Below are 8,986 nucleotides of genomic sequence, written 5' to 3' on the forward strand. Positions count from 1 at the left end.
GCACAACGAGGTTAAGAGTAAAAACATGGGGGAAAAAAAAAAAGATATGTCATGGTAACACTAATCAAAAGAAAGCTGGAATGGGCTATACTATATTTATGAAGTAGATTTCAGAGCAAAGAATATTACCAAGGATCAAGAAAGTCATTGTATAATTTTAAAGAGACCATTTCATGAAAAGAATCCCAAAAGTTTATGCACCTAATAACAGCTTTAAACTACATGAAGAAAAAACTGATAGAAATATATGGAAAATTAAACAAGTCCACAATTATAGTCAGAGTTTTTAATATCCTCTTAATAATTGATGGGACAAGTGCATTAAAAATTCGGTAAAAATACAGAATATTTTAACAATATTATCAACCAACTTATTGACATTTATAGAACACTTTGACTTACAATGCTTTGCCTAGTTATACACAGAACATTTATCAAGATGGATAAGATATTCTAAGTCATAAAATAAGCCTCAATAAATTTAAAATGACTTAAGGTATACAAAATATGTACTCTGACTACAATGGAATTAAATTGGATATCAATAGCAGAAAGAGCTCTGAAAAATTCTGTATTTTAAATATGAAGTTGAGGTTCATAACAGATGTACAAGTAAGTTGTATGTTTTATATAATACAATTTTAAAGAAATTAGAAATAATTTTGAATTGAATGATAATTTTAAAAATGTAAAAATTTGTAGGATATTACTAAAGCAGTACTTGAGAGAAATGTATTGCACTAAGTGCCTTTATTTGAAAAGAAGAAAAGTTAAGCTGCAGCGGCACATGCCTGTAGTTCCAGCTACTTGGGAGCTGAGATGGGAGGATACCTTGAGCTCAGGACTTCAAGACCAGCCTGAGCAACATAGGCCAGGCCCAAGAAGAAAGCTCATAGATCTATTATCTTAGCTCTCACCATAAGAAGTTAGAAATAGAAGAGAAAATGAAACCCAAAATAACTAAAAGAATGGAAACAATAAAGATTACAGTAGAAATCGATAAAATAGAAAACAGGAAAAAAATAAAGTCAATAAAACAAAAAACTGGTTCTTTGAGATTTATAAAATTGATAAATTTCTAGCCAGATGGAATAGGAAAAAAGGAGAGAAGACATATATTACCAATATCAGGAATGAGAGAGGTGATATCAGTACAGATTATATAAATATTAAAAGGATAATAAGGAAATATTGCAACTTTATGCCTACAAATCTGACAACTTGGATAAAATGTAAAAATTTATTGAGACACAAATGACCAAAACTCATTTAAGAAGAAATAGATAACCTGAATAGCCCTATATCATTAAAGAAATTTAATTTGTACTTTAAAATTTTTCCCACAGAGAATTTCTATGCCCAGGTGGTTTCACTGGTACTAGAGCAAACATTTATGAAGAAATATCCACCCTGCATAAACTCCTCCAGAAAGCTGAAGAGAAAGGAACTCATTCTTCGAAACCAGCATGATCCTAATACAATCACACGAAGGTATGGCAAGAAAACTCAAGAACAGTATCTCTCATGAACATAGATACAAAAAATTCTAAACAAAATTTTAGTAAATTATTCCAAGAATATATATAAGGGATAATACATCATGACCAAGTAAGATTTATCCAGGAATGCATGATAGGTTTAACATTCAAAAATCAATTAATTTGCCCTATATGGTAGTTGATTGTAGGTATCGACTTGATTGTGTTAAGGGATACTTAGAGAGCTAGTAAAGCATTATAGCTGGGTATGTCTGAGAGGGTGTTTCCAGAAGAGACCGACATTAGAATCAGTGGACTGAGTGAGGAAAATCCACCCTCACGCATTGTGAGCAGGCACCATCCAATAAGGTGAGGGCCCAGATAGGACAAAAAGTCAGAGGAAAAGCAAATTCATTCTTCTAAAGTTTCTTCTCCCTTGGACATCAGAACTCCAGGTACTCTGCCTTTGGACTCCAGGATTTGGAACCTCAGTTTCTCAGGCATTTTGCCTCATTCTAAGAGTTACAGCATAGGCTCTCCTATTTCTCAGGCCTTCAGACTTGGACTGAGCTACACCACTGACTTCCATGATTCTCCACCTTGCAGATGGCCAATTGAGGGACTTCTCAGCTTCCATAATTGTGTAAACCAATTCCCATACTGAATCCCCTCACACCGATTTGTACATATATATCTGGTTCATTCTATTTCTCTGGAGAACCCTGACTAATTCATCATATTAACAAACTAAAAAATAAGAATAAATGTGATCATCTTAATAAAGAAATGAAAAGCATTTGACAAAATCCAACATCCATTCCTGATTAAAAAAAAAAAAACCTCTTAGTAAAGTAAGAATCGAAGGAAATTTCCTCAACCGGATAAGAGACATCTACAGAAACCCTACAACTAACCCTACAACTATATTTAATAGTGAAGATCCCCCTAAGATCAGAAATAAGACAGGGGTTTTACCCTCATCACTTCAGGTAGACATTGTACTGGAGACCCTAGCCAGTGCAAGAAGTCAAGTAAAAAAAAAAAAAAAGACATATGTATTAAAAAGGAAGCAATGTTGTCTTTATTCATGGATGAGATGATTGTCTGCATAGAATATGCAGTGGATCTGCACAAGACCTACTTGAACTAACAAGTGCATTTAACAAGGCTAGAGATGATAAGAGCAACAAACAAAAAAGCAATTGTATTTCTTTATATTAAACACGAAAAATCAGACATCAAAATTTAAAAACTTTACCACTTAAAATAGCATAAAAATATGAAATACTTGGAAATAAATCCAACAAAAGATGTGAATAACCTAAACACAAAAAACTACAAAATATTGCTAAGGTAAATTTTAAAGGAACTAAATAAATGAAAAGATATATCATTAAAAGTAATAGCAAAGGGCGCAGTTGTTTTCCACCAACCCAATATTAGCATATCAGTGCTCCCCAAATTGGACTATAGATTCAGCACAATTCAAATCAAAATCCCAGTACTACTTTTTATAAAAATTAACAAACTGACTCTCAAATTTGCATAGAAATACAAAGGACTTAACCTAAACAACTTTGAGAAAGAATGAAGTTGGAGAACAAACACTACCTGAATTCAAGGCTAATTACAAAGTTATACCAATCATGGCAATGTGGGATTAGCATCCAGATAGATAAACTATCAAGGGATAGATACAGAGTTCAGAAATAGACACCCACAAAATGGGCAATGATTTCTGATAAAGGCGCAAAGGCAATTCAGTGGAGAAAAAATTGTATTTTCAACAAATATGCTGAAATAATTGGACATATATTTGCAAAAACTTGAAACTCAAGCACATCTAAAAATTTACCCAAAATATTTAAAAATTCAAAATGGATCACAGCCAAAGCTAAATAAAGACAGGTACATTCTCAGTTAGTACTTTGCCTGAGGTTATTTGCTTTGGGACAGGTGGGATAAGAGAAGCTGTTCTTAAGCACCTGACCCCACAAAAAGATGGGGAGGCATAACCTACAAAGCCAGGGGGCAGAATGGGAGGCATCACACTCCCTTCTAAGCAGGCTATATGGAAGGCTAAGGAGGCTCTAGCGTCTCTTGACACCCAGAATATTTTGCAGACTCAAGATCCCAGGAGACAGCCTACTGGGCAGGGAAGCAGGGCTCCTCTCACAGAGCACTCCTGCTCCCTGGAGGGATGACCACATGACTCCCTCAAGTCTCTGTGGCCGGGGCACATCCACAGTGCAGAACAGGAGAGGGTGAGTATGTGGGATCCCGGGCTATCTCAGATTCTCCCAGATGACTGCTGGAGAAGTTGAGGCAGCACTGGAGATCCATCCCACAGTCTTCAACTGGCAGGGAAGTGTGAGCAAAGACACTAATTTTTAAGAGACCTCATGTGATCCTATAAATGGGTGAGGCAGACGGACTTTGGGTTACGAGGGCACCATAGAAAAAACTCTGGAAGAAAATAAATCATTTTCAGTTGCTATCTTTGAATGGTGGAGTTCCAGGTCATTTTCATTTTCTTTATAATTTCCATTGTATGTGGATGTTTTACACTAAATATGTAATTACCTTGATAGTCATAAAAAGCAATACAGCCATTTTTAATTTATTAAAAATCTCTGAAGCAAAATCAGATTTTAAAAGTTTTATAGTATATGGCCCCATTATTGTGAAATACAAATTCATTATAAATGTATAGAAAAGAAGAGGAAATATATCAAAATATTAATGGAATGAAGATTTGAACGGTAGAATTATGAGTACTATTTTTTTCCATTTTGCTATTTTGGGTTCTATTTTCCTCATTTTGCTCCAGTGAACATTTGTCACTTTTACAGTCAGAAAGATTGTAAAGTTATTACAAATGTGTTTTAAATCTTGTAAAGAGAAATGAAGGCTGGCTGGATATGTAACTATATACAAGTCTGACTCTCTGTGATCTTACTTCTTTCTTCTACTTGCAAAATGAGAAGGTTGAACTAGATACATTTGAAAGGCCTTTTTACTATAAAATTTACTCTCACTTAAAATTTTCAGCGATTACATGTGAAAAACTCTGGTTCTCTTATGTTTAAGCTTAAAAATAAAAATGCTACTAGGAGAGGTTCTTAATTTCTCCAAAAGCTCTTCCTTCCTCATACTGTCTACTGAGCCAGGCATTCTGCCCTAGATTTTCTTCTTTCAAACTGACTCCCTTATTGGTTCAGATGAGATTAATTCTGAATTTCAAGATTGCTAGGCCTTCATGTTTATTTATAAGTTCCTTATTGAAGCACATAACTTGTACTTGCTCACACTGATGCAGCCTTTTTCATGCCATACTGCCCATAAATTATCTAAATACCAAGTTTCCAGATTGACTTTTATTCTCCTCTCCCCCATTAAGTCATTATATTAATCACTCCAACATTTTCCTTCATTGAGGGTATTGATGAATGGGAAGTAAATTATCTGTCAATTGCATATTCACCAAAATATGTAAGACTATTCCAGACTTCTTAAAAAAGTAGCCATCCAGAACTGCTCACTAGAAATACCAGGAGTCTGATTTCTTTTGAGTTACAGCAACAGATGTGCTGGCCTCTCCCTGGAAAGGCTAACGTTCAAGTAATCACATTGGTGCACATGAATTGGATTTTATTAGTTGCCATTATTATTTATGGTTTGCTGAGGAGCACTGATGCGTAGCTCTTTGCAGACTCATGTCTTAGCTCATTTGACATATATACCCTATATGTATATACCCTAGGCAATACTGAGCGTAGGGTATATTTTTCCTTTTAAATATCTATTCCTTAAAGGCATCAGTTCACAAGCTCAAAACCAAACAAGTCTGGAACAAATGTAGGATAAGATATGATGTTTCCCTACCCCTCTTATGGTTGATGACCTCTTTTTGGAGGAGCACTTTTTTTATTATCTTTCCCAGACAGGTATCCTAGAGGACAATGGGACTCACCACACATTAATGTGGGAGATATTGTGGCATCATGGTTACAAATGTGAGCCTTAGAGTCACGCAGATCCCGATTAAATTCTGGCTCTGCCACTTACTGGCTATCATCTTCAGAAAGTGACTTAACCTTTTGGGGCTTCTCTTTGCTCAACTATAAAATGAAAATAACAACGATAGCTATCCCTTGGGTTTTTAATCAGGATTAAAAGACATAAGGTATTATCATAGACCCCTTATGAGAGTGCTTAGAGCACAGATAATATCCAACAAATTTTCACAAGTGTGATTAAGGAGATTAAAAAAAAACCAGGGCTGCTGCATAGGTTCACAGTGAATTGCAATTTTCTTTTACTTATTCCAGAGAGGTTATCAGACTTCCCCAGGTAGCTATTACAATATTTTGTGTCCACGGGTTACTTTTTTTCTAGGCAAGTCATTTTCATTGCTCACTGTTTTCTGCTATTGCTTGGACAAAGATCTCATACGTTCCTCTGTGCTGTGTTCTCACTGCTGCTTAGTGTTCCGCTATGTTGACATGTCTCTGGACAAAAATTGTGTTGATGAGCTAATGACTGAATGATCTAGCTTAACACAATAAGCTCTAAAAGCAGTTCTTTCACTTCCAAACATTTTAAAGCCCCTTTTCTGTAAAATGACAGTAAAAGAAAGAAAAGAGACTATTTCACCTGTGTTAGTGGTAGGGAATAAATGTCTGAGCATCCTTACGGCTGAAAAGAAAACTACAATAATAATACCTTGCATTTCCCTTTCCAGAATGCTTTGCAAAAAATATTTTATTGTTTTCATAGAAAACCAGGGAGAGGAGCAGAGGTACACATTCTTTAAATGTATTTTATCAGCTAGGAGATGAAAGCCAAAAGGAGGCTAAGGAACATGTTTTCTTTTGCAGCTGGTCAGCTATTCAGAAACCAGTAGTTCACGGCACCATGAATCACCATCTCATTTAATCTCCTCCATTCCTTTGGGGCAACCAGAGGCTTCCATTCACAGTTTACTGGAGCTGCTTCTGATCATCCTCATCGTCGTAACAACAGCAGCAATAATAACAATGACTAACATCACTGAATCCCTATATACCAGATGTTCAGAGTTTTTCACAGGTATTCACTCGTTTCACTCATTGAATCCTTCCACAACCATATGAGGTAGGTATAATTATTCCCATTATAATGAAGAGGAAAATGTGGTACAGCAGACCCTCAAATGTCATTTTATTATAACATTGAGGGAAAAAAAAAGGAAATAATGCTTCCTAGCTGGAGCTGCTGTCTGTGTGGGTTTTCTCCAGGTACTCCAGCTTCCTCCCACATCCTAAACCTGTTGGCGTGTCTATGGGTCCCAGTCTGAGTATGCGTGTGTGCTTATGTTGAGGGAAGGGAGGGCTGGTTCCTACCCTGTGCTCTAAACTTCTGGGATAAGCTCAGAGCCACCCATGACCCTGAACTGGAAAAATTGAATAAATAATGATCTTACCTGTTTGTATTCATCTTTCTTAAATGTATGTATGGCTCACACTTATTTCAATGTTTAGCGTTAGAAGTGTTTTTCATTTTGAAATTTTGTGATGTTTTTGTGAACATAAATATGCTGCAGTAACTTAACTCTTATTTATATCAATTCATCTATGGTAAAATTGGTTTCCTTATCTGTCATTTTGCTTAACATCACAGTTTCCAAGAACCTATCTACGACATTAAGGAAGGACTTGCTGAACTTGTTAGGGAACACATAGTGGTGTATAGTGTGAAAGCCAAGGGCATGGGACTGGCAAAGATGACCCTGATGAGCAGCTGTCTGGACCCTCTGTCTCTTTCCATTCATCCACCTTCTCATCAATGGCCCCCTGCCGCTGTGAACCAAGAGCATGACGCTGTTCCAAAGGCAACTAATTCTGGGTCCATGAGTTGACACAGCTTTAAATGAAATAAATTTTAAAGGAAAAAAAAAGTATGGGCATAGACCCAAACCTCAACTTCTTTTATCAAACTTCTGCCATTTCTTATCCATAGTCATGAGTGATTAGAAGAAAGATGAAGGCGCATAAACAAAGCTGGATCAACTTGAATAATAAAAGAACAACAACTTGGGGACCAGCTGTTCAATCTAATGCAGACTGCATGTTGCATCTCTAACAAACCAGACTTTCATCACACATTTAATATTAGAATTTTCTCTGTCTCCATTATCAAATGGATGTGTCAGCTATCATAGAGTTGCACAGAAATCATCATAAGTATCACTGTTCCATCATTAGAAGGCAGTCAAGCCTTCAATAAATTCATGCTAAGGTGAGAGAGGGAAAGGAGAACAGCTCTATTTCATTGATAGTCACAGGTTGAAAGCTGATTAAAACCTAGAGTCATTACCAAACCCTAAAACCTGACATACATTTGTGAAATAAGGCTACTCTGAGAAGAGCTTCTTTAGGCCTCTTGAAGCAGAAAAACATCATGTTCTTACTTGGAAAAATCAAATCTCTAAGTAAAAGACTTGCCTTGAAAAAGGTCCCTGCCTGATGATTAACTGGTTAATGCTGAAAGCAGGGACAGAAAGAAACTGGGAGGCCTGTTTGTCTTTAGGCCAGCTGGGGGCTCATTAAAACCCCAAATCATTTTCAAGCAGGAGAAAAAACGAGGCTGATGGCAGAAGGCTCAAGCAGGTGAGAATGTCACTATTATGAAAGTAGCCATCCACCCAGATCCCCTGAGCCACAGAACCACAGAGATTCTCCACATTGCCTGCTGCTGTGTAAGCCTTGTGACACTTCCCTGGAGTATATAGGGTGTGTGGGACATAAAGGATGTGGAAAAAAGAAACTCATGCCAAGAGGTTGGCTTCAAAGTTTGCTGAGGATTTTGGTTTCTTTGGGAGGCAGTCGTTCAAGCATGAGCTCCTGCTCTGTCCAACAGATGGGCTGTTATATTGCTCCTGTCCCATGAGGATTCCAAATTCATATGAAGACAAGAGGAAAAGAAGACAAATAAGTTTTAAAAAAAAATCCTCAATACCTAAATAAAGGTATTGGATAATAGGTGTCTCTCACCTTTATGGAAACAAAATAATTTGTTCAACAGGAGTCTTGGGCCAGGCACAGTGCCTCACACCTGAAATCCCAGCACGTTGGGAGGGCGAGACAGGAGGATTGCTTGAGCCCAGGGGTTTGAGACCAGCCTGTGCAACATAGGGAGACCCCGTCTCTACAAAAATTAAAAAATTTTTTTAAAAAAAAAGAGTTGCCAGGCACGGTGGCTCAAGCCTGTAATCCCAGCACTTTGGGAGGCTGAGACGGGCGGATCACGAGGTCAGGAGATCAAGACCATCCTGGTTAACACAGTGAAACCCCGTCTCTACTAAAAAATACAAACAAAATCTAGCCAGGCGAGGTGGCGGGCGCCTGTAGTCCCAGCTACTCAGGAGGCTGAGGCGGGAGAATGGTGTGAACCCGGGAGGCGGAGCTTGCAGTGAGCTGAGATCATGCCACTGCACTCCAGCCTGGGTAACAGAGCAAGACTCCGTC

This window comes from Colobus angolensis, unplaced genomic scaffold (assembly GCF_000951035.1).
Source record: "Colobus angolensis palliatus isolate OR3802 unplaced genomic scaffold, Cang.pa_1.0 Scaffold49, whole genome shotgun sequence".
In the NCBI taxonomy this organism is placed as follows: Eukaryota; Metazoa; Chordata; class Mammalia; order Primates; family Cercopithecidae; genus Colobus; species Colobus angolensis.